The sequence below is a fragment of the Spodoptera frugiperda genome, chromosome 18 (genome assembly GCF_023101765.2).
Source record: "Spodoptera frugiperda isolate SF20-4 chromosome 18, AGI-APGP_CSIRO_Sfru_2.0, whole genome shotgun sequence".
NCBI lineage: Eukaryota > Metazoa > Arthropoda > Insecta > Lepidoptera > Noctuidae > Spodoptera > Spodoptera frugiperda.
Genome location: NC_064229.1, coordinates 8,983,890 through 9,009,703, shown reverse-complemented (window position 1 = coordinate 9,009,703; position 25,814 = coordinate 8,983,890). Strand labels below are relative to the sequence as shown.

The window sequence follows — 25,814 nt, the reverse complement described above, 5'->3', positions numbered from 1 at the left end:
TACATTAGTTTGAATAAGAATATTGTTAGATTTTATGTACATTATTCTAGCGATGAGCTCTCCAGTTACTCACTACTCCGTGTAAACTCTTGAGTTTACGATTGAAGCATGTAATAGGAATTGCTACTTTACTAAGTTTGTTTGTAGAAATTGATTATTGATGTTATTTGTGAAAAGTATTATATCATACTGTTTGTATTTTCATAAATAGTTGAATATAATAATAATTCATGAAAAGCATGTTTGTAGGTAAATTCGTTTGTTTCGTCTTCTGTACGCTTAGTATGAGTTTGCTTTATGTTTAAAGTAATCGAAACGAAAGCACGTTCTGCGTTCTGATTGGTCGGCTGGTATAAATCAACCAATCAGAGCGCCGAACGCGCTACTCATACTAAGAGTTATTACTGTATTAAATTGTTTGTCAAAATTGTGCTTCACTTTTTTTTTCATTATCTAATAAACATAAAATTACGCATTATGTATGATGGGGTCAATAAGACATATTTCCGTTTCGTGTAGGTGTAAAATATGACAGCGACCTATAATATGATATCGACGGTTAAAAGTTATTCAATAGGGTATACCTAAGCGACATTTTAGTTAAAAATGAGTTTATTATGCTGTCCTACGTAAAATTTTCCGCTCTTTCGAATGCGCTTACTCTCATGGCTCTACGATGACATTTTTGGCGTTTATACCCTAGCAAAAAAAAACATTTTCCTAGTATTCTTTCGACGACCGACGAGTTTAAACGGCTCTCCTGAACATTTCATTTTTTGTCGCTTATTTCCTTTTAACCGTCGATATGTTGGTTAGTTTAATCAAGCCTAATATAATTTTAATACAAAATAGCAGACAAAACCAGATGTAAAGCTACGTTTCTGTCTCATATATCTAAATGGTGTATTTTATCTGTTTATTCACTTACATAGATTGAATTCAAATCATAGATTATGCAGACAATATTGAAGATAGCCATAATATTACTATTTGCATAAAGTGACAGTTGGTTATTGAGCGGCCATGTTGGTATACAACAGCACTTCATGCTACACTACACTATTAAAGATAGACTTTCAACCTTAAAGAATTGCAATAAAGTTGAAAGTGCTTCAATAATTTTATTGATTAATCTTATTGTGTCTGTATTTGCTATGGCATTAGCAACAAACTTATGAAAAATATAGAGTGTAGTTTTGTTAAGCTAATTGTAGTACTTTTTTATGGTATAAGCTGGTAAACGAGCAGACGGATCACCTGATGGTAAGCAATCGCCGTCGCCCATGGACACCTGAAACATCAGAGGCGTTACAAGTGCGTGGTCGGCCTTTTGATGGTTAGGAATTTAAGGGTTGTTGAGGAATCGGGGATTAGTAAGAGGAGTATTTGGGCCTCCGGTAACTTCACTCACACAATGCAAGCGTTGTTTCACGCCCATTCATGCCGAAGTATGGCTCTACCAAATTTAGTACTTAATTTAAAACTAAACATTAAGTGTCTAGGTAACGTAACTGCTTCGAAATACAATATACAAGTTTCTCACAGACGAAGATTAGTGGGACTTTTCCAAATATCCCTTGAAGACACGTCACCTACATATCAGATGACCAGACGACACTCGCTAACAGCAAAAAGTAACCTTCATCACATTTCTACATTTTTTACATTCAACATTTGCCAAGAAGACAGTAGTGAAACAAAATATCTTACACATAAAACTGATTTAAGACAAGCATTAATATTATTTATGACTGTCTGCGATACCAACTCTCATTTTCTCTATAGAATCGGACCTAATCACGATATTCGAACACATTTAGACGACCGATTTTCTCAATCAACACGGTACGGTCTACTTCGAGAGTTCTGTCGCCAACGTCCACATCATTGAAAATAAGCCAACATTAACAAAACGCAAAGAAAACAGTGAAAATACATTAATCACAAAACAAAATATATCATAAATGCACCTCTGGTTACGTAATAAGACGCAAACGTGCTGTTTACTTGCGTTTTCCACGATTTTCACGCGCCGACATAAAGTTAAACAAGGATGGAGATAAAACAACGCTAGTTTTTATCGAAGGGGAGAAAGAGATAGAAGTATGCGCTCGCTTTCGTATGTGGTTCCAATTACAGCGCACGCGCACCGCTGAAAGCTCGATCGCGCGGATAGTCTTCAGTCATCTTGCAAAGCTCGGTGCGCGCGGTCGTCTCGTGTGTGTCGAACATTAATCGAATTTTCACGTACGGAGCTAAACTTTTGATGTGACTGTGTCAAAGTGCTTGTGTTATTCAACTTTAGTGACGTTTAGTGTTTTAAACTGGTACATTGGAGGCTGTAGTGACTCTCAGTGAGGTTGCAGATCCTTGCGGGATTTGTGTTCATTCCCAGAAGTTGGTAAGTCGATTTGTGTTATTTTAAGATATAATTAAATATAGACTCGCGGCTTTTATATGAAAATATAATTAGTTTCATGTGTAGTGAGTCATATTTCTTGGTATTGTGTGATTAGATAAAGTAATATTTTTCTAAGAATTTTCATAATTAATGGTGACATGAGATTTGGCGGGAATTCACTGTTGGTTAGTAGTTGAGTGTGGTACTCTAAAACAATATGTTTTAAATTATTATTGTTTCAAGTGTCATAAGTGGTCAGTTTTGTATTCAAATTGTTTATTAGTCATACTAAATTATTTATTGAAAGTGCCCACTTAGGTTCATGATATCATTTTTATAGCTAATCGATAGATAGATAGATACTTGAAAATATTCTCTCTAGTATTTGAAAATGTTGTAGCATATTATTATTTTATTAAATTGGTGATTTTTCTTTGTAGAGACTTTTTTCTTTATATGAATAAAAAAAATATATGATAAAATATTGATAAATATCCGCCGCATCTTGCAAAAAATATGTCAGATATTATTTTTGATGTGTCTCATTCCCAACCATTAAAATAATGCCCCCAATAAAGGAGTAAATACAAGAAAGTACACAAATTAATTGAATTTACGACTAAATTAATTAGCAAGAAAAAAACAACTAACTGAATATGTACAAAAATCTTCAAAATCAAAGAAAATCCCCAACAATTAACTTGACATGACCTTTTTCAAAAAGAAACAAAAAAAAGGAACATGTAGGCAATAAATAAATCTTTACAAAGACAGTGTTTCGAGGATGATGTTCGGGCGGGAATCGAACCAGTGTCCCTTTTAGCATTCAGCCGGCGTCCTAACGCGTAACACGTGGCAAACAATGTGTTTTTGTTGCTTAACGAACAGTGACATGAATGGAGATGCCTATTCTATTAATATAAATTACATTTTGTTTAAATTGTATTTTGTGGTTAGTTTTGTTTGTGTTATTTGTTGACGGCACTGGTGTAGTGGGCAGTTAATGACTGTTTGAGTATTACTATAAGTAAATTATTGACATGGTCACTAGTAATATCATTAGAACTTAAAACGGTATATTTACCATGTTTATTGAACTCATTCATCCGTGATCATGACGCTTGCAACAGTGCCGAAATATCGGAAACTCACAAAAACTAATAAACATGGTAAATATCCCGTTTTAAGTTCTAATGATAGTAAATTATTATGTTATAGGCTTACTCACGTAACTGTTTGACGAGGAACTCGACTAGTTTCAAGCCATGCTAGAGGCTCATATTCATAAGCAGCATTTCGCGCATGACGCGGCGATTGTCACGCTGCTACTAATAAGCCGATAACATAATAATTAATATAGTATGTCTCACGAAAGTTATAATAAAATGGTTATAAGTATTGTAACTGTACGATAAGACGTCCATATCTAGTTAAACTGGGGATAAATCAATAATTATACACATTCATGTTTGTATTTACATACATCAAGTGTCTGCTATCAATAATGACAGAGGAGAAGTCATTATATAAAGGAATACAATCAAGTAAAGACCACAAGCTTCTTGTAGACACAAAATAAAGTAATTATTTTACTTTAATATTGTAACATATCTTGAACTTATACGGTTAACCAACCATTTAGAAAAATCATGTATTGTGAACCTGATTGAAAAAGAGTTATTAGTTCTTCTCCATAGGAATTTACACTTTGGAACAAGCAAATAGCTTCAATAGAGGACTGACCGACAGTCAAACATTTTTAATCTAACAATATTTGCTTTGACGTTCAAAAGTGTCTTCCTAGTCTATTTGACATAAATAATTTTGACATTGACTTTGACTTTCAAAAAAAACAAAAAAGAAAAATACTCAACCAAAAAAATATTAACAAATAAATGACCAGCATCGACTCCACAGTTCGGATGCGACCCTGTTCTTTCCGGTGAACCTAACGTGTGCGTAACACGTGGTCCTGCAGTTCTGTAGGTAGCGACAAAAAAACGGACAGACACACAATGAAGACGTTACCCTAATCTCGTCCCTTTGAAGGCACGGTCTTCATTAAATATTTCGGACACGTTCGGTGATTAGGTGGAGATCCGTTCTGGTGATTTTTGGTGATTTTAGATTGTTTTATTTAATAATTGTGTTGAATTCTTTATTAGTAAGATGGTTGTATGTGCGACTGTGTTGTTTAAGTAAAATGTAATGTTAGTTGTAAGAGTTGAAATAAATAAATAAGTTTTCAGATAAAACATTAAGTTTTACTGATCTGTTGGTAAATCTATCCAAAGTGTAATACATAACTTTCTTTCACTTTAAAATTTCTTCTCTACTAGTCGTGGTGGTAGATTTTTATATATAATCCTTGATTGATGTTGTTAGTATAATATTTCTAGTAATAGTTTAATGAATGATTAAGCATCTCTATCGAATAATTTCAGAAGTAATAAAAGCCATATTTACCTCATTAAAAACTAAAAATTTCAATGTAAAGACTAGCCAACTTATACTGCGAACAAGAAAATATGAACGGTAAACGTTTACCCATTCGACAGTTTATGTTACACGAAAATAAACTTTATTCCCTCTACATAGCAGATTTCTGCGAAATCATATTTTTTATTTCGATCATAACAATATGAAGTCATAAACGTAGACTCTATCCGTTAAATATTTCTCATCCGTTTCTCTGTTTCAAACAAGATAACAATTTATAATTGTAAAGTATTAAAACCTACCTACATAATATATATTTAATTTTTAGCTCGTCAACATTTACGGCGAAATTTTCGTAAGAAAGGAATTTAACAAATAAAAGGAATCGAGCTTCAGCTATGAAGAATACAATCAAGACTATACAAAACTAGATACGTCGAACCATAAACTAAAACACGTGTTAAAGTGAGAAACTTCATTATTTAAGTTCTCTTTATTCTGAAAAATACTATTCTGAAAACCGCATCAAAATCAGTTAAGCCAAACTCGAGATAATCGCGCACAAACAGACAAACATACAGATCCAACCGTGAACGTTCTTTTCTTTTTAAACTCGGTTAAAAAAATTTACTATCGTACGAATGGTAACATATAGCATTTGTACAGAAAACACAATTAAAACTACTATGTTTATTTAAATAGCCAAACTAAGCTCCATGTCAAATAAATTGATAAAAACTATTTGTTCGTCAAACTTTAGGTATTAACCTAATTATTCGTAGTATCACCACGCTTGTTCGTTTGCAACGGATTTCATATTTAAAAAGAACAACCATGATTTTTGTAATAACTACCGTTTTTTACAACTATAATGTCATATAACACAAATCCAATTATTGTTTGGCACTAAAACATAATATTTCAGTCATGCAATACTAATTTTTTTCCACATTTCATTAGAAATAATTTACAAGAAGATTTATTTCTTATCAAATCATTTCATGTCAAACGAGTCGCATCTAATGGTGGCACAGAGGGCGCGCAAAACATTACAGGGCACATATCTGTCGAAAAATAAAAAGCATGGTCACCCGCGCCGCCCACCGGCGCCGGAGTCGATTAGACATCAGAATTATTGTGAAAAACTCTATTCTAGGCTATGAGTCAAGTAATGGAACATTTTATTGTTGTTTAATTTTTATTAGCTAATCGAATCGACTTGTGAGACGAACAATATTGCAGGGATCACTCACATACTAAATTATTTAACAAAACAATACTTTGACACGTATTTAGCAATTACAGTTAAACATATTTTTATTTTACTGCGTGCTTTAAAATGGCTGCCGTAGTAGAAGTACTCTGTGAGTTAAAAACAATATTTTTACTGCCCGCCTGTTTGTCTGTGTGTAAAATTTTAAAATGATTGATGTGCTAGTAATAAAATTGACATGAAAAGTTTAATCTTGGAAATATAATGGAGTTTCACTGTAGTCAGAGTTATATTATGGAGGTGGCTATTCGCATTACGTAGGTCTGAATATATTTTTGCAATACGTATTGAAGATTTTTAGTTTTTAAAGGACCAGCGGCATTGGTATGTGGTAATAAGTTTGTACCCTATTACATGTTGATTGGAAATAATCTTACTAATATTATACATAAATGTTTCACAGATTGTGTGTGTTCGCAGACGTTGTAAAATTATGCATGCTTTACTAATAAATAAATAAACAACTACGGTAATATAGAAGTAGAGGCCAATGCAATGTTCTAGGCTGAGCTAGATTTTGGTATTTTATTCTCATTTTGATCCTTTACTTGTCTTACAAAAATAATTACCTACATTAAGAAAATTAACTTTTATTTTGTTCCAAAATCATATTCAAACTTTTTTTAAATCCTTTCCCAGTAAACAACTCTAGTGTGAGTGAACTATTTTGAAAGTGACTTCCTATCACATTCAGACGCACTCCACCATAAATTACACTTTATCTACAAGACGGGAATCGAATTAGGATCGATGCCAATATAATCGATTAATTCAATCGATACATTAGTGATGTACGCATTCGTTGTTGGTAGTTTGGTACATATAGAACATACTGGAGATATATTCAATGATGTATTTAAAGAAATATATTATGAAGAATGTTATTTTCTTAACTGTTCGTCTTATTGTCTTCTAGGGGCTAATAAAAAATAATCTTCGCACTAAACTATCTTAAAATAACTTCACACCTATCCATACAAAGATTGCAACACCATCAATCCATTAGTTTTCAACGTCATCTCACACAAACAGACTTGCATTTAGTATCGATGTACTCTGTTGCATTAAGGTCAGTGTATTTAGGTCAAGAGCGAGTTGTTCCAAAGATGATACATATGTAAACAACAGTTGTCAGTGTATCAATCATTATCACTATGAATATTAAATCTAAAAATAGGATCCATATTCTTGTCGTCTTACTAAAAGCTTCTATCAGTCAATCGGAGGAATTTCAATGTTATGAGTTTATTCTCGTGTGGTATGCGAACTTTTTGGTGTGACTAGGCTGAATGAGATTGATACCTTTGCCTTGTGACAGCTGTCAAATTGACAACACAGGTTATCTTTTTTTTTAATCTATAATTTTAGCTCTGTCTGTATATTTTTAAAATGAATTTTAGAATGTTCTCAGAGAAAATTTCTTCCACAACTAATATACTGAATGAAAAATAGAACGATTTCGTAATTTCGTTAAAATTATCTTCAAGAAATTCGATTTATGCAGATCTAAAACATTCTAGAGTTAATCTCCGCAGTTTTCAAAGAAACCAACTATTATGATGGCTGCCAAACCACAGATTGTTGCGAATCATTTCTTAGCCGAATAACAATAAAGTCTATTTTTGAATAATGTGTTTATGATCGGGTATTCAGTTCCTAGATTTGAAATGGAGTAGATTTGATCCGAGGTTCCGCTTGTGCTAAGAATATGATTGAACTGTTGCATAAGTTTACAAGTTAGCTAGTCCGGCATGCACTCACTGTTCTTTGTTCATTTCACACTGTAAATCAAATTACTTTGTACTAAAAACATGTTAAGAATAATTTATATTGAACAAAATCATAAATAAAATTACCAGACAGAAAAAAGTTTCTGCCTAAAATAGTTTTCAATATCCGTCTGACAACTACATACTTCACAAAATTACTCTCAGTACAAAGTACAACTGTAATTCAACGGGACAAGGTTTAATTTAGAATAAATTCCAATTAACTAACGGTAAAACAAGGTTTGTAGTACGCAAAGGGCGACGGAATCAGAACACTGGCCGTATAGAATACAGATCGAAAATAGAATGCGTGTGACAATGAAAAGAACTAAATACAAATTCAAAATTGGAATTCCGAGCGCGTTCTTATTTTTTATAGTCTGTTTGTTTAGCGATTTGATTTGACTTTCTCATGACCACCGTGTTATAATACGCATTCATTTTAATGGCAACACTTTGCAAATAAAATATTTGTTGTTTTACCACGAACTAATAATATTATTATTCAGTGCATTTAAATAAATAGAAATGTATGTAGCGCTAACTGTATAATTTAGGATGCCGTCTCGTCCGCTAGCTAAGCTAAGCAGTCATGCTAGCTAAGGAGAAGGCGGGGCGAGTGAGGGAACAAACCCTCTCGCGCCCCTCATAGAGCCATCAGACCACCACAGATGGGGCCTAATAGGGCTGATGCCTGATTCGGAGCTGCGGACTACCTAGCGGGCTTACCGGGGCTTCAAAAAGCAGGAGTAGGAACGAAGTGGTTTTTAGTCAGTAAGAGTCTGACACTCCTCGCCTCCCCAAGGCGAGAAAAGTCATTGGATGATTATTCACTCTTTAATATACGTACTAGATATTATCAAGCATGTAGATTCCACAGAATGTAGGAAGTCATTTAATTTATTTTTTGGCAAGAATTAGATGAACTGTTTCGTGATAGTGGTCATTGCTCCACATCAAATAAAAACTTCCAATGGATATTTTGACACATTCTAGATGTTCTGTGAAAGTTATAAAGTAGAAGGAAACAATAAACTTGTATTTTTCTTTTCTAACATAAAACCTTTTCGTAACCATAGGGATGATGACTGGGTCAAAAATAAATTATTACAACTTTTCAATACAATAAAATATTCAAAAATAATCACACTCTCATTCATAAAGATGAACTACTTAATTTTCGAATTTTTCTAGACGTCATAATAGAGTATTTCATACAAAGTCCATACAAAATATCGTTTTTGATGTTTCGAAAAAAGTATTGAATTTGACTAGTAGAAAACTAGCCTATTCAAGACCAAAATTTGCCAAATCGGTCCAGCCGTTCTCGAGTTAGCGAGACTAATGAACAGCAATTATACTTTATTTATTAATGTAGTTAACTATGATCGAAATCCACATTTCAAGCACAAACAAACTAAAAATAAGTTAATAATAATAATTGTATTTTTGTTCCGGAGATATTCACCTGCCGTTTTCCTGGACAACTGCCAGTAACCGATTGTCTATACTACGTCATATTTCTGTTATAATTTTTCGATTAGGTACCGGTTTGGACCAAATATTATTCAATTTAAATAATTTTGATTTGATTGGATAAGAGTAACCTATGGAGTTTCTTGCTCGTTCTTCTCCATAGGAATCTATACTTTGGAACGAGCAAATAGCTTCACTAGAGGACTGACCGACAGACAGACATTTTATTTTAATATTGTAATATTTGCTTTGACGTTCAAAAGTGCCTTCCCGGTCTATTTGAAATAAATAGTTTTGACTTTGACTTTGACTTTGAATCACATAGATTTAAGTGTTGGAGAGCCATGCTTCGGTACGAATGGGCCGGCTCGACCGGACCTCATAGAAAACCGACGTGAAACAACGCTTGCGTTGTGTTTCGTCATGTGAGTGAGGTTACTTACCGAAGGCCCATTCACCCCCTTCTCAATATCACCAATCCCCAATTCCCCATCAAACCTCAAATTTCTAACCCCCAGAAAGCAACCCCTAGTAACGCACTTGTTCTTTTAATAGGATCTATCTCTGTAGCAAAATTCACCAAAATTGATCCAGCTGTTTACAAGAGAAAGTTTAACAAACGAATTTATGTTCGCAATTATTATGTTCTGATTGCTTACAAACATATTATATTTTCTTCTATGTATACGCGTCATATCCTTGTCTCACGAGGCAGGAAGAGATATGGTCCATTCTATTTTGGTCTGTATTGCACACAAATTGTTCTACATCTCGTAAACTATTGTAATTGATACAATAATTAATTAATTATGTTTTATTTATGAGAATATTATTTGAACAAGCAATATGACTGATAAATTACCTATAGAGAAAGGGTATATATGGATATCTCTATCGAACTTATTTTGTTTAGTTGTATCTTTGTTTTTGTATCAAATATAATATTCGAAATTAAGTTAATGCTTTTCTTAACAACACATAATTCTTCAATCTGAAGTTGGTATTACTTTATTGATGTAAGAATCGTAGCGTCGTCTCTGCCTACCACCATTGGAGACAGGCGTGAGGTTATGTATGTATACTTTATTTCCTTAACTATTTCTAACATGACAAGGAATGACCCGTGTCTGAATCGGGATTCAAATACCATAACTATGCATTACAATCATACTAGAAACCATTGCATTGACGAGGTAGTCTAGACACCTAGAAAATTTAAGCACAAGAGAATTAAACTACGAGACAAATCGCATTAACTAATAACATACTCCTACCTTTAAACCTCTTTATTGTCCGAATACTCAAACGCTACTCAATTTTAAGACGCTCTCAAAACTAGTTCTATCCTTATCAATTCTTTATAAAATGACAGAGATAGCACGATATTTAAGTTCAACTTAAAATTGAGTAGCATTTCAGTATTCGGGCGTATATCAATCACTTCGCTACAACTATTACGTGTTTCCAAGATACCTATACGTTAGTTGAATTTGTAAAATGGCTACCAAGTTCATGTGGCGATGTGTTCTGCATAAGATTGGCATTCCCCATGGCTGTCATCATCGTGTTATCGATACGTCAGTTGGCCGTGAACCCGGTAGTGAGGTAAGGTAGAGATGGGACACTGTCTAGAAGAAGACTAGACGTTCTGTGTAGACTGGATTTGGAGAAATATAAAGAAGTTTAATTCAAACACTGGTTTGCTCATGTAAGCTAATGAGAAAAGGCCAAATTAAAAGACCTTTAACCAACGACGCCCCACAGACAACCGGCGTGAAACAACGCTTGCGTTGTGTTTCTTTGTGTGAGTGAGGTTACCGGAGTCCCAATCTTCCCAATCTCCGATTCCCCAACAACCCTTATTCCTTACCTTCAAAAGGCCGGCAAATGCAATTTTTACTCTCTGAAGCACGATTTCCCACTATTTCAACCACTCAGTAGTAAGTAGTTGTATTACTTTCGTAGAATTACAAATACATGTATGTCATTAATATGTAATTACCTTACCTTACCTTACCTATCAGCCAGTCAATCAGTCGCCCCTCTATTCCGGAAGCCAATATAATAATAATATGAAATATAATTTACATACGTGATTGTAACATACAAAATTCATATAATATCATATGCGACGCATGTCCCATAGGGTATAGTCGGAATAAAAACTATTAGAGTACACAACCACACATACAAATTATTATATTCCCATATTATATCAATTAAAATTCAAGGAAATTCAATGAACTCTCCATAGATTTTATATCTATCCTATTAATAGACCTTATTACGTTGCAGTATAGATGATTTTCGTTTGTCAATTGTTGTAATTGGTAGGTGACATCCTGTGTATTCTTATTGCGTCTCAAACTGAAGGACAAAGTATATTGTAGACATAGTTTTGTAGATATAATACCAAATACCAGATTTCATCCGAATCGGTAGAGCAGTTTCCGAGATATGTAAGATAAGATAAAGAAAGTATGCATATTGAATCCTTATAGCTATCTTATAGATTAGAGATGGCGAACATTCACGTATCAACATTAGTAGCATTTTTTAAAGAAAAAAATTTTTGAAGTGATACCTAATATGCAATCTATATGATAATTTTTTTTTTCAGTAGTCAGTTAGTTAAGCAAAACTCATGCTGAAATGGAGACATTTGTATAACAAAAATAGCGACAGGCAAAGGATAGATTTCCTAAATTTTGCCATAATTGGCACGCGTGCCAATGGTTCGCCATCCCTGTTAAATGGATAGATAATCTGAATACAAGTAAAATCACAATCTTGTTCATGCCCAAATTATTGCCTCCGAAGAGGTAGCCCTACCTCTATGCACCTCCTTGCACAAATACAATGTAACACAAACTTTTGGTCAGTAATTAATTGAGAAAATTATGATACTCGTAGTTTCTAGGGAAACTTATTTTCATTTTACCACTTAAGTACTGAGTTTATGAAAGATAAAGTTGTAAGAAGATAGATTTTATCTGATCCAAGAAAATAAACCAATTACCTACACCCAGTAACCTGCATCAACAGGATACCTAGATCTAATTATGTTCTAGGTATTCTAAGAGCAAACAGTTTGCATCATTTAGTTAAATATAGACATTACGTTCAATAAACATAATCAGTTTGTTCTGAGATTTACGATACACATTGTAGGCAATGGAATCAAAACAAACTATGGATATATTGCGTCTTTATTACTGGTGCAAGTTTACAAGTAATGCTAGGTTTTGTGTGAAAACTTGGCACAATTTAGTTATATGTAGTTTCCAGCAAAGAAAAATGTATTTACGAGTAGAATTAGTGACTAGGTTTCCACATTCAACATAACATGTTCATTCTTTAAAAAAATATAAAAAATTAAAATGTCACAGGGAATTTTTGTCAGTTTCGTCGTTCGAAGTTACTGGAGGCCCAATCTTTCCAATCCCCGATTCTCCGACTCTTAAATTCCTAATCCCCAAAAGCCTGCACTTGTAAAGCCTCTGGTGTTTCGGGTGGTGATTGCTTACCACCAGGTGATCCATCTGTTCGTTTTTCGACTTAAAAATTAATGACACCAATATTGTTAATATATTATCCAGTCCATTTAGCAAACTGCTGTATCTAAAAGCATCTTACTGCTTATCATCACTGGGATGCGGTCTCATCCTTCTGCAAAGAATTGAATGATTTTCTCCCCATAAAAAGAGACACGATGATTGTTCACCCATAGTTTTTGGCAAGATATATACTATTATAACATTATTCAAAATTCGTTCCAAAAATCAAAATGCGTGACGTCATCTCCTCCTATAAATGGCGCTTCCGTTCAAAGTTTACAGTTTTCATACAAGCGAAGCGGGTCATCAAAATATTTTCTTTAGTAGGCAAAAGTGTGTGAATCATTTTGATTGGTTCAGGATATTATTATGTTATCATGATTAATGTTTCCCGCAAGACTTGTGGGAATAAATGCGGTGTTGAGAGTTTCATTTTGTACGGAAGGGATAGGCAGATGTCTAAGAGTCCTTAGCTTCTTGTTATATATTTTAAATATACATAATATTGTTGGAATAATGTATCTTGTAAATCAAACAAATAGTCAGAAGCACACTGAATATATTTCATAAAACAAAAGAAGATCATACAATTGTTTCCACTTTTATAAGTGGCCAGCTTGCGACACATAATATAAAATATGTAACACTTTTTATAAAGAAAGACAGACAGCCGTTATGTGCATCTCTGCCTACCCCTTCGGGTATTAAAGGCGTGACGTTGCGTTGCGTTACTTCTGTAAAGAGTTTTTCTTGGATCAAATTATGCTATTATCCTCGATTTTGTGCTAGGTATCCTGCAGTACATACTAAGGTTATTTAATTTTTACGCAATGTGCCTAAAAATGAAATACCTTAACCTTGTTTCAGGGAATTAATTAGTTCAAAAAATATAGACACGATGATATTTATTAATGAAAGTCACGTAGCAAGCTAAATAGAAACATAATTAATGATTTATTTTCAACAGACGACATTGCGCGTGCGCGTACGATCTAAAATGAAAAATTGGAAATCTGACGCAATGGAACGGTTTTGCGTCATGTTATTAACAAGAAATGATGTAAAATCTTTATGTTCGTCGCCAATTATAGTGGTACGAGGAAAATCACTAAATTCATAATTTCTTTATGTACTACAATTTTCGTAATTTTGGCAAAATCCTGAAGAAATACAAGTCTGAGATTTATTTCAGTGTTTGGTAATATGTTCATTTTATTAACAACATTACTTTTTAAACTTAAGAATGTAAGGGAATATTGTCATAGGTACCTAGGTACTATAACAATCTCAGAGCTGCGGACTACCTAGCGAACGAGGTGGTTTTTTTAGTCAGTAAGAGTCGGATACTCCCTCTCGCTCGCTCACGGCGGGAGAAGTCATTGGATAATCCCCCCCCCTTGAAAAAAGGTACTAACTAAAAATTGGTACCAATTTTTATACAATATACAAATATTGTATAAAAATTGGTCCCATCTAGCTATCGAACCTGCCACCTCTTAATAAGACCAAGTCCAAAACATTCTCACTCACGTTTCTTTTAAGACTTCCCGGACATAGTCACAGCACTTAAACAACAGCAACTCAAATTCACATAAAACAACAAAGAATGCTGTAGAAACACATTTATGTGCTTTTTATGGGGTCGTGTCGTGACCACACATTAGGACCTTGTTTGTGACGTCACAATCACCCTAAGCACCATTAATGATATGGGGACTATTATAGGAGAGTTATAGTAAAACTCTTATTTCAATAGTCATAGGATAGAATTTTGTAAAGCATGGTTTTAAAAGTTTTGTATTTGAGCTTGACGTTTTGGGCCCTTATTTCCTAAAGAGAAAGATTTAATTTTGTAATGCAAGTACCTACCATTTGTTTTAAAATTTTGGGAAAATTGTCGTCAGTAGCCCTGTTTGGTATTGTGCTTGATCCATGTCTTGAGATTTCCTCTTTGTATGGCGTTAAAATTATTTCTCCAAAAACGTTTTTACACTTACTACGTAGTTAGTTATCTTTTCATAGAAATTATGACATGCATTGTTATTGCTTTAATCTCCTTTTGTGGTTCTTTCCCAAACCGATTTCGTAATTAATGGGACACGATGTAAACTCCCTTCACTGTAATATCATTTTTATTATCTTCATCATAAGACATACATTGCTTTATCATCCTGCATCCATTTCCAGATCAGCCTATTTATAGTGATCAGACTTTAATCATGTCTTTATAGGCTTTCTTTTGAGGGGCAAAATGATTCAATGTCTTCTCCCGCCTTGAGCGAGGCGAGAGACTGTCAGACCCTTATGGACTAAAAACCACCCCGTCGCCGTTTCTATTCCTGTTTTTCGAGCCGGAACCCCGGTAACCCACTATGCAATCTGCAGCTCCAGGGTCTTTATAGGCTAAAGTGATATATCTAATATGATGTTCTTATCAAAATTTCACACAAAATAATTTAGAGAAGATTGTATACGATAGTTAGATTAGTAATAGAGGACGAGTCTATTACCATCTCCATAGACATAACTAATATCAATATTCTAAGCTCATTCCTAGATAAATCACTGCAACAGTTACCCGCTGCTCGGTGCCCACTCAATTATGCATGTCTTATAACTTGATATGTCAATCATAAGCTCCTTCGCTCTATTTGGGTGTGCCCTTTCTATAAGCGGTAGCGATTATCATAATATACAACGTCTTGATTACATTTAACTAATGATTAAATTACAGAATGTCTCAAGTAATTTTAGTTAGTGGTAGATCTACTACATCGTCGGCTGGAAGACTTTCGCTGTTGAACAAAGTGAAAGGTTAAAGCATTTATTTCAATAAATCCTGAATTAGGTACTCTTGAAACCTCAAAGGTTAACGAAATGAGGTATTTTTCAATAATAATATAATAATATCGCACATAGTATTTAAACTTTTCAAACAGTATATTATAAAAGTGTCACTGATGCGAAGCTACATACTCTCTTCCGCTTTCCGCTCCCGCTTCTGCTAATACAGGCGCCAAACCCTTACTTACCGCGTACATAAAACAGTGCCACGTCCAATGAGCGTTATCATTCGCACATCGTATCCACAAGGAAGCGATGATGTATTGCCGGATATTGCAATACATTTGACCCATTACGTTCCAACTTATCTCGGAACGTCTCGACAAGAGTAGAGATTCTTATGTAAGGTCTGGATGAGGTATATTCAAAGTCAAAGTCAAAGTTATTTCAATTAAACCATATTATTATACTTAGGTACTTTTGAAATGTCAAGAAATAAATAAATAATAGTCTGTCATTCTGTCTGTCAGTGAAGCTAGGTGCTCGTTCCGAAGTGTAGCTTCGAATGGAGAAGAATGAGAAAGAAATTCCATCACCTGTTATATTTCCAGTTCATCAATCTGACTCAAGAATTTCTGAAAGAGAAGACTCTGATAAGCAACAGCAAAAGCAACATCACGCCTTTTATCCCCGAAGGAGTAGGCAGAGGTGTTCATTACGACACGTAATGCCGCTATACAATGTACACCCACTTTTCACCATTTGTTTTATAAGTCCCATGTACTAGCTGAGTCTAGTGCCATATACTGGACACAATTCCAGACTTCGTGCTACTAACTATAGAAACTACTGAGAAATTTTCGTCATTTTTTCGTCATGAGAATTGTTTCAAGGACCTCTAGTTCAGTAATCATACTATTTGCTTTCATTTTAAATCACCAGACTTACAACAAGGTAGTTAAGGATCAGCTATCTATGTATACTTAATCATATTTTCATATCGCTGTTTTATGGTGTATTTACCATAATATCTTAACTGTCAGATATCATCAGCTGTCGTTAGCCAATCAAATGTCTATTAATTGCTGTAGCGGTCCAGCCAGTCTCACCGCTATCTTTTATCAATAAGCTGTAGATAACATGCGCTTGTTAGTTAAATGGGGTGGACAGAGTTTTATGTACTTTATATTTTAAACATGGTTGCAAGCGAGACGTTATTTTTTTTAACACGTTATCCTACACTACGATTTATTGTCACCCAGACCCGAAATGACAATCTATGGATCACACAAAGAGTTGCTTCGTGCGGGAATCAAACCTGCTAAACGTTGTACGGTACTCTGTTGCCCAGCTACCGCGCTAATTGTGCGGTCAGAGTCAGCTTGACATATTATACAGCCTTTGGCATAGGGCAGGAATTGGAACAAGGAGGTTTTTAGTCAGTAAGAGTCTGACACTAGCGTCCTGAGTGAGTTGGGAGTCATTTGATGATTTTTGTATCCGCACTAAAAATAAACTTTTTGCTAGTCATAGCACGATTAGAAATTTCACTGAATCAGAAATACTATGTTAGTGTAGTGTGTATTTTGAGAATTTCCCAATGATATTCCCGAAATTGCGGACTGATTCCAAAATCACGTATTCTGACTCACTCAATATCCCGTTTGGAAAAAGTATTTTTTTGTGTTGTTTGCTTTCCAAATTATTATTAGTGCATATGAAGTTTGAAAGGGGGAAAATCATCAAATGACTCCCGCCTTGGACGAAGCGAGAGGTAGCGTCAGACTCCTACTAACTAAAAACCACCTCGTTTCTGCTCGAGCATGAGCTCCGGTAACCCGCTAGGCAGTCTGCAGCTTTCTCAGTGGTAACACAGGATCTAGAATTGTGTCTAGTATATGGCAATAGGCTCCACACCCTATGATATGGGACGTATAATAACACAAATGGTGAAAAGTGGGTGTACATTGTATAGCGGCATTATGTACCGTAATGTGCACTTCTGCCTACTCCTTCGGGGATAAAACGCCACGATGTGTGTGTTATACACTAAAGATTACCGCGTCCTCTAAAATTGTTTTCACAACGTCTAGGTCAAGTCAATAACCACAGATAAACGACTTAATCCAGACTATCAAGATGTTCTTCAGTAATTCAATAAAACAAAACCGACGAACGATTGTCTCAAATCACATGAGTGCAAGCATTACATTCGATTTAACGTCTACTATAAAATATACTACTCAACTAAAAAACAACCTTAACAACCACAATACAACTTTCAAATCTGAACTTTAAACCGTAGGAGCTATAATTCAAATTTGAATGAGGAGATGGCAGTTGTAAGTGTCATTTTAGTTTGATATACGCGTGAGATGTAATAAATTTCAATTAATGTTGTCAACAATGTATGACATTGTCTTACTGCTCGGATTTGGCTAGTCTGTGGTGCGGTGTTGCTAGGAGGAAAATAATAGAGATAGATGTATTGCCATTTGAAAAAATTGGTTTCGGTGATGACAAATTGTGCAAAAAGAGATCGACATCTGTTTTTGTTAAATGTACTTAATTTAAATTGTTTAATTGATTGAGTAATAGCAAGTATGATTATTTAGAATGAAATCTCAACTACGATTTTAGGGTTGGTTAAAGCATTATTGAGCTTTTCGTTCTTATAATTCTCAGTTAATAGTTACTTTTAGCATTTTTATTATAGAGGGTGAGTTTCTATTTAACAAAAGTATAAGGATTATTTCATCTTATCCATAATTCAATCCCAGTCTTCATTAGGAGCCATTTAAGTATATGATCACATGGGACCGGCAGGATACATTGTGTAAAATGTCATTAAACCCATAAACGTCATTAATTATGTATGTACAATGTAATACGTGTATTATTCTCAAATAAACATCTAAGTGATGTCAAATGACGGACAGACGCCATTTCTGATCAATTTATATGTAAATAAAAGTGAATCGATTGTATAAAGTAATTTATTGCAATGGTTGCGCACGCGCATCTTCGTCGTTATGTCTTATGTACTATTGTTTGTGAGATTGTGAAGCTGATTTATTTACTAAGAGAATATTGCTAAAATTGTTGTGTTTTTATTTTATTACTCTGTTGCTAGATTTTTTTTCTTTATTGCTAATATCCGAAAACGTCCGACTCTGGAATCAAACTCGGATCGCTTGCTCGCAAACAGTCAACTTGCAACCACTTAACCAATCAGTCCAGTATTTGCACAATATCTTGGAAAATAAGTCATCTACAATCTGTGTTAAAAAAAATAAGAAAAGCTTATTTACAGACATTTTGTGTTTTTTTTTTGTTAATATTGTAATTTTTTCTTTGACCATCAAAAGTGGTCCTTCCTGGACTATTTGAAATAAACAATTTTAACTTTGACTTTGAAAAATTAAAACACATAAATTATATACCATTCTTCTCTCACATTACATAATATAACACAACAAAAACCTACCATTTGCATTCACTGGCCACTCGATTAATATTACCGTGGCATCAGGAATCATTCCCAACTTCCTCGTACGTGAAGTGCATTATATTGGTTATCTACCATCCCTCTTACTCTTACAACAAAAGATTATAAGTGCGAGTGAGACACAAGATCTTACAGCCAACGTCTTATTGCAGCCAATCATCTATATTCGTGGTAGCTAGTGGAATATTATCGTCACTTCCGCTTTATGAGTCGTTGACTTATGAAAGGTTGGGTTTGAGTTGATCATCAATTTTATTGATGGTTTGATGGTGATGGGAAGTGTGATACTAAGAATTGTGGTTCAGGAGTTGTGTGGGTGGGTGTGGAACTTCAGGTGTGTTAGGTGATGATGTCAGGAGTCTAGTTCTTTGGTAGGTTGGTATATTTCCGCAAAAAGACTTTACACTGAGAAGAGAAGGAGGGTAGGGATGTGGTCGTCCTGCAGTGCGACGATCATGGCTGAAATCTAAATCTATATTTCGTGTTAGAAAATTTTCTTCTAATTTTTGTTTAAACGTTGCCCCACACTAGGATTTTCTTCTGTGTCGTGGATGCGTTTACAAACATACAATTTCACATATACGCCACACCCAAACCCGAAACAACAATTTATGGATCACGCAAAGAGTTGCTCTGTACGGGAATCGAACCCACTACACTTTGTACGGCAACCAGGTGCCCAGTCAGTCAATTTCAAATCTTCATGTCAATGTTCTTTTTACTTTTAGACGCCAATATTAAAATGATTTACACCTAAAGTAAATAATAAATATAAACATACAAATGTGTAGCCACATAATATAGTGAGCCACTTTGTTGCTCCGAATCCAATGCCAAGTGATGACATGAAATTATATTTATTTTCTGTAAATAGGTTACAAAAGTACACCTTTACACATGAAATATGACATCACGTTGTACAAATTTGTGAGAATATGATTATTACAAATATTATTTCTGACGTATGTACAATCGATGTTTACGAGTGTGTTTATAATCGAGTGCCAAATATTCCCGGAAATCGATATAGTCCAGGAAATTATCGACATCACTAGACTAACTAGAAGTTGATTTTGTATCGATTTTGAGTAATTGCATTGTTTGTTGTTGGTTTGTTGGTTTATGGTTAAATTTTATTTTTGGAGCTTTGATTCGATTGGTGAATCGGTTGATCATTCATAAGTGCAACCACTTTTATTTGGTTGAGCGAGTGTTGTTTGGGTTCAATTATTGATCGGAGAAAGCAATACTTTTTTTTTGAGGGGGAAAATCATGCATTGACTTCTCCCGCCTTGGGCGAGAGGGAGTGTCAGACTCTTACTGACTAAAAACCACCCCGTTTCTACGCCTGCTTATGGAGCCGGAGCGTCCCTAAACCCGCTAGGTAGCCCGCAGCTCCAGAGAAAGCAACACTGATTTTGAAATTGTCAACATAAATAAACGAGTTGAACATAACATAAATAAACGAACGGTTTGGTAAATATTAAGCTAGGTCCTAATTAAATCATCATCATCATCATCAGCCTGTTCTCGTCCACTGCTGGACATAGGCCTCTCCAATGGCACGCTAGGTGGAGTGACGATATCCGCAAGGTGGCTGGTAGTGGTTGGATGCGTAGAGCTGAAGATCGAGCTCAGTGGCGTGCCATTGAAGAGGCCTATGTCCTAATTAAATGGGTCACAATAAACCTGGTGAAAAGTACGGTATTTTCTTTACTTTCAATGCTCCCTATGTCCAATGGCCGAAATAAAAAACCGATCCTAATCTAAAATCCAAGGTCTCACAAGGAAAATAGCAAGATTTTTTGTTTATTCAACAAGTTTAATGCAATTTATCTCAAAAGAGAATTTTATCTTGATAATCTGAAGTATATATCCTTGTATCGATACATTTTATCTCATTTATGTCTACCTACATCCTAGATAGAAATTGTAAACAGTTTATTTTGATGTTTCTATATAAAAATATGATGCAATGTAAATACCATATAACTATAGAAAGCACATTGCGGCACTTAATGCCGCTATACAATGTACACCTACTTTTCACAAATTATTTTATAAGTCCCATGTAATATACTGGACATATTTCCAGAATCTGCTACTACTGAGATATTTTCGAAAAGCCGAAAGAAGCCCAGTAATACTTTGCCCGACCCGGGAAACGACCCCGAGACCTCTTGTTCGGCAGTCGCATTTGCGACTACTCGACCAACGAGGCAGTCTTTACTTTTGCTTCTTCAACAAATAATAAGTGTGACCTATGTTTTCTTCATTCAATACCTACTTAAACACAGTCCAAGCCCAGTGCAGTATAGCCTTTCAAGCTATAATTCCTTCAAACTAATATTTCAAGAATATGACACAAAAAACAAAAGAGGTTGCACTTAAAGTCGTTGGGAACAAAGAGTACAATGTGGCCAGTGTACTATACCACGATATCTTAACGTTTTGAAGCACTGGAGACTTATTGGTGCTGCTTTGTGACAGGGTGATGCGTGGAGAGGACTTTGGTGTTACATTTTTTATTTTTTAAAATTTTGTTGTAGATGTGAATTTGAATAATGTTGTCGGTATTTAGGTAAGGTGTTTGGGATTTATAAGTGGAACTTATAGTTTTTATGGTATAAACCGGTAAACGAGCAGACCGATTTTCTGTGAGGCCGTGGTATCACTCCGGTGGAACCGGCCCATTCGTGCCAAAGCATGGCTCTCCCACACCTGACTTATGTCATATTTACAAATTTATGATAAGTTGATATTACAATGCTGATATGTTTTATACAGAGATTTAGCAGCTGTCCTACTGCTACTACTACTCTAATAATTATATACTACGTTCTAATTTTTTTTTTTATTAACAAAAATATTGACAGCACTGTAATTAAGACAACTCCTTAATCATCTTCATACTAATAATACTTAGCAACAAACACAAAACAAACAACAACAAAAAAATATAGACTTACTACTCAACATCACGACTCCACAGTATCCCTGTTACAAGGCGGACCGTAGACTCCCCCTAATCAAAGAGTCCAGACGACTGGCGAGTGGCATGTCTCGTGTATACAAAGCAGATATATCAAGCTAAACTTATTATCCTTTTCCTTTCAAAGGACCCGGTCAGAATTATAATTTTTAATGTTAGGAAATTGACCCGTTTCGTCTAGTATACAGTAAACCATTTTAAGCTCTATAGGTTACTTATTAGAGAGATCTATGTTGGTAAAATAATCCTTTAGAGATTCCTTAAAAGAAACGGAAAACGTAAAAAAATCTCAAACGATCGATATCAAAGCTAACTGCACTGCAGGTTTTTAGTATTTCATGACATAGATTACGCTCTATAGAAGTACATACATAACCTTACCCCTGTCTCCCATGTTGGTAGGCAGAGACAATGGAACGCCAATTGCTCCGAATCTTACACACCTCTTTTGCTTCATCAACAATCGTCAGTCTTTTTATGCATGCTCGTCGGTTAAGAATACTTTTAATTTGGCTATTAGAAGATTAGTAATCTAATGTGATATGCAATATAATCAACCTATAACCGTTCCATTGCTGAGCGAAGGCCTCTTCTGTCTCGGAGAAGGAATAAGTAGGTCTGAAGCGATAAAGTATAACATGAACTTGAGCTTGCGTTAGACCATGTAATGTTTATTATTAACAAACAAAGGAAATACAAAACAACGTTAATTAATTAATAGAATGCAATTGTTAATGAAAATCAACGGTATTCTGCATGCGTGTGCGCAGCTATGCGGCAGTGGACAACACGTGTGTAGGTACTAGAGGTACAAACAGTAAGATCACGCTTGTTCAATGCGGGATTGGTGATTTCAAATTCATATAAGTCCAGGTTTCCTTACGATATCTTCCTTCAACGTTTGTCAATGGTGTCGCAAAATCTTAGAAAGTACATATAATGCGATACATGGGTCTGGTTCTGGTCGGGTGGCGAGCTACAATTGCTAGCCGACGGCAGACCACACTTGCGGTGGCTGGAGATCGTCGCGCGATTCCAGACGCCCGGTCTCTCGCGACGGCTGGGGTGTGAGGAGGTTCGTTCCATCATAAACCTTACCTCCTCCTTAGCTAGCATGACTGCTTTACAGAAGGAGGAGACGACATCCCAGTTACTCACTCCGCTCTATGGCCAGAACTCTTTTCGATCATAAAATCAAACCTCTCCCTTGCTCAATAGCCACGTACGACTACAGCTAGGCTAGACACAGACCCATAACATATTCAACTTTCGTCATAGATCGTCCGTATTCCGTAAATCAGTATGTTTACAAGAATCGCTAAGCTACAGCTGACAAGTAGCAGGAATTTGTATGCTATGCAGGGAATGTTAATGTTTCAATAGTATTCGATGCCGCTTGAATTAGGGCTGCGAAAGTAGCGTTTGTGTTGTAATCGTTGGTGGTCGAACGCTGTTAGGAATTGTTAATCGATAATGTATATCGATTCTGCAGTGGAGTATAGTGTTGACTTGACTTTGTGGCGAGTTTTTGGTAAATGAAAAATGGTCAATACTAGACGTCCCTTATACTCGAAGATAGTACCTATAAATAGTAGCAAAGTTGGCGAGTACAGGGATCTCTAGTTCGGTTTCTAGGTTTTTTTATGGAATAGGGGGCAAACCAGCAGACGGTTCACCTGACGGTAAGTAATCAGCGCCGCCCATGAACACTCGTAACACCATAGAAGTCACAGATGCGTTGCCAGATTTTTAAAAAGGAACAGGTACGCTCTTTTCTTGAAGCCCAAGAAGGTTAGGTTAGGTTATTTATTGTTACTTATAGTAATTACAAAATTAATTAGGTTTTTTGAGTCTTTAAATTCTAGAAGCAATAGATTTGGAATATGCGCAAATAAAACACTAAGCAGCAATTTTTAGATGTGCACCTCAATCTTTCCTTTTCGGAAATATAAAAGTGTTACGAAATTATCCCAAAATAATCACCATTAAATAATTTCCAAAGCCCACATAATAGCTCCGACCCATTTCCATTGGATCGATCGCGATGTCCATCTAGTTTGATTACATTAGCGACGGTTGATCAACGATCAACGTTCAACGTTGCAGCAACATATAATGGCTGCCATTTTTAAATATCGAACGTGCGTGACAGTTTTGAATGATGGTTGTTTATGGTCGTGTAAGTGAAATTTATTTTGGTGATGTGTGTGTGTTTTTGATGAGAGTTTAAATTTGGACCTTATATTTGATACGATATGGTCGGAATTTGCTTAATTGAGAATTTTGTGAATGATGTTCAAAAAGAGAATGTACAACACCTTTTAATTGCAATTGTTAAACCAAATTACTTAAAAAAGAGGATTAAATCGAGTGTTTCTGTTACGAGGTAAAAAAAATATAGTCAAAGCAAACTCACCCCTAATTACAAACAATTAATTCCCACATGAAACGAAATTAGCATAGCGAGATATCTTCATCCTGTTAGGTGTTAACCGGCTATTGTCCTAGAGATTGTCATCTCAAACTTGTCATGCGTCCCGGGTTGTGGAGTGGCGAGTCGAATTGAGAATACCCTAGGCCAGGGGTTCTCAAAGATTGTTCTGTCATTCAGTCATTCACTTCATCGGCATAGTATCGATCGGTAGGAAATTATTTTTTTAATAAAACTGTCAGTCTACCTGTCAGTAAAACTATGTGTTTTCCAAAGTGTCTAGTTTTTGTCTCTAATAATATAAAATCTTCGATTTATTTCGTTCCAAGATTCATGTCCCTGAGACTTCAGTATTATGGTGTTTTCATGATTGTATCTACTGTAGAGTTTGGCTTAAAGAAGTTGCAGTGGTTGTGGATCTGACGGACGCGCCAAAAACCTGCGCGGATTTAAAGTAAAAGAGCTAGTCTAGTCTCTAACAGTCAGTAATTTGAATAGTTCACATAAAAAATATACCTTATTTTTAATTAAATTAGAATGTCTCCCAACTTAGACAAAGCAGAAAAGTTGGGACCCGTTATTTTATTATAACTACCCAGGTCACGGCTGCGACCCAACATTTGAGAACCGCTGCCCTGGACATTTCTGTGAATTGTCGTTCAAAAATGTGTCGATACGCGTAAAGTATTCCTGCATGGTGTTGGCGCATGGATGGAATATCTGATGAGATATCTTGAGGTAGGGAATTATATGGAATTGTGTTTCACTCGGTTTTGAGGACATTTGTGGATTAAGGATAGGAAATACAAAGTCGTTGCCTGCATTACAAAACAAAAACCTTTTTAATTATTATGTTATCGACTTACTCACGTTACTGTTTGACGAGGAACTCGACTAGTTTCAAGCTTTTGCCTGGATTATAACAAAAACCCTTTTTAATTATTGTGTTATCGGCTTACTCACGTAACTGTTTGACGAGGAACTCGACTAGTTTCAAGCCATGCTAAAAAACCTTTATCATTTTTCGAATGTTAAAACATTGATGATATTTAAGATAATTATTATTTTTATTTAATGAGGTAATTAACAATATAAATATGTTTGGTTTTTTATTACAGAAGATAAATATATTATTACGTGCAAAAAAGCAATAATAATTAACCTATATTATTTATTGCACTTTT

The 25,814-nt window shown here is 35.1% G+C and overlaps 1 protein-coding gene across 2 annotated transcripts in view; it reads left to right on the top strand.

Annotated features, from left to right (window-relative positions):
* The first annotated feature begins 2,142 nt into the window (after window positions 1-2,142).
* The window catches only part of LOC118277870 (fibroblast growth factor receptor homolog 1), a 97,301-nt gene continuing 73,629 nt past the window's right edge, over window positions 2,143-25,814 (top strand). The window contains exon 1 of one of the 2 annotated variants that reach the window (XM_035596867.2): window positions 2,143-2,401. The gene's annotated coding sequence lies outside the window, so the exon portion shown is untranslated. The remainder of the gene's footprint in view (window positions 2,402-25,814) is intronic. The other variant, XM_035596868.2, reaches the window with a different exon arrangement.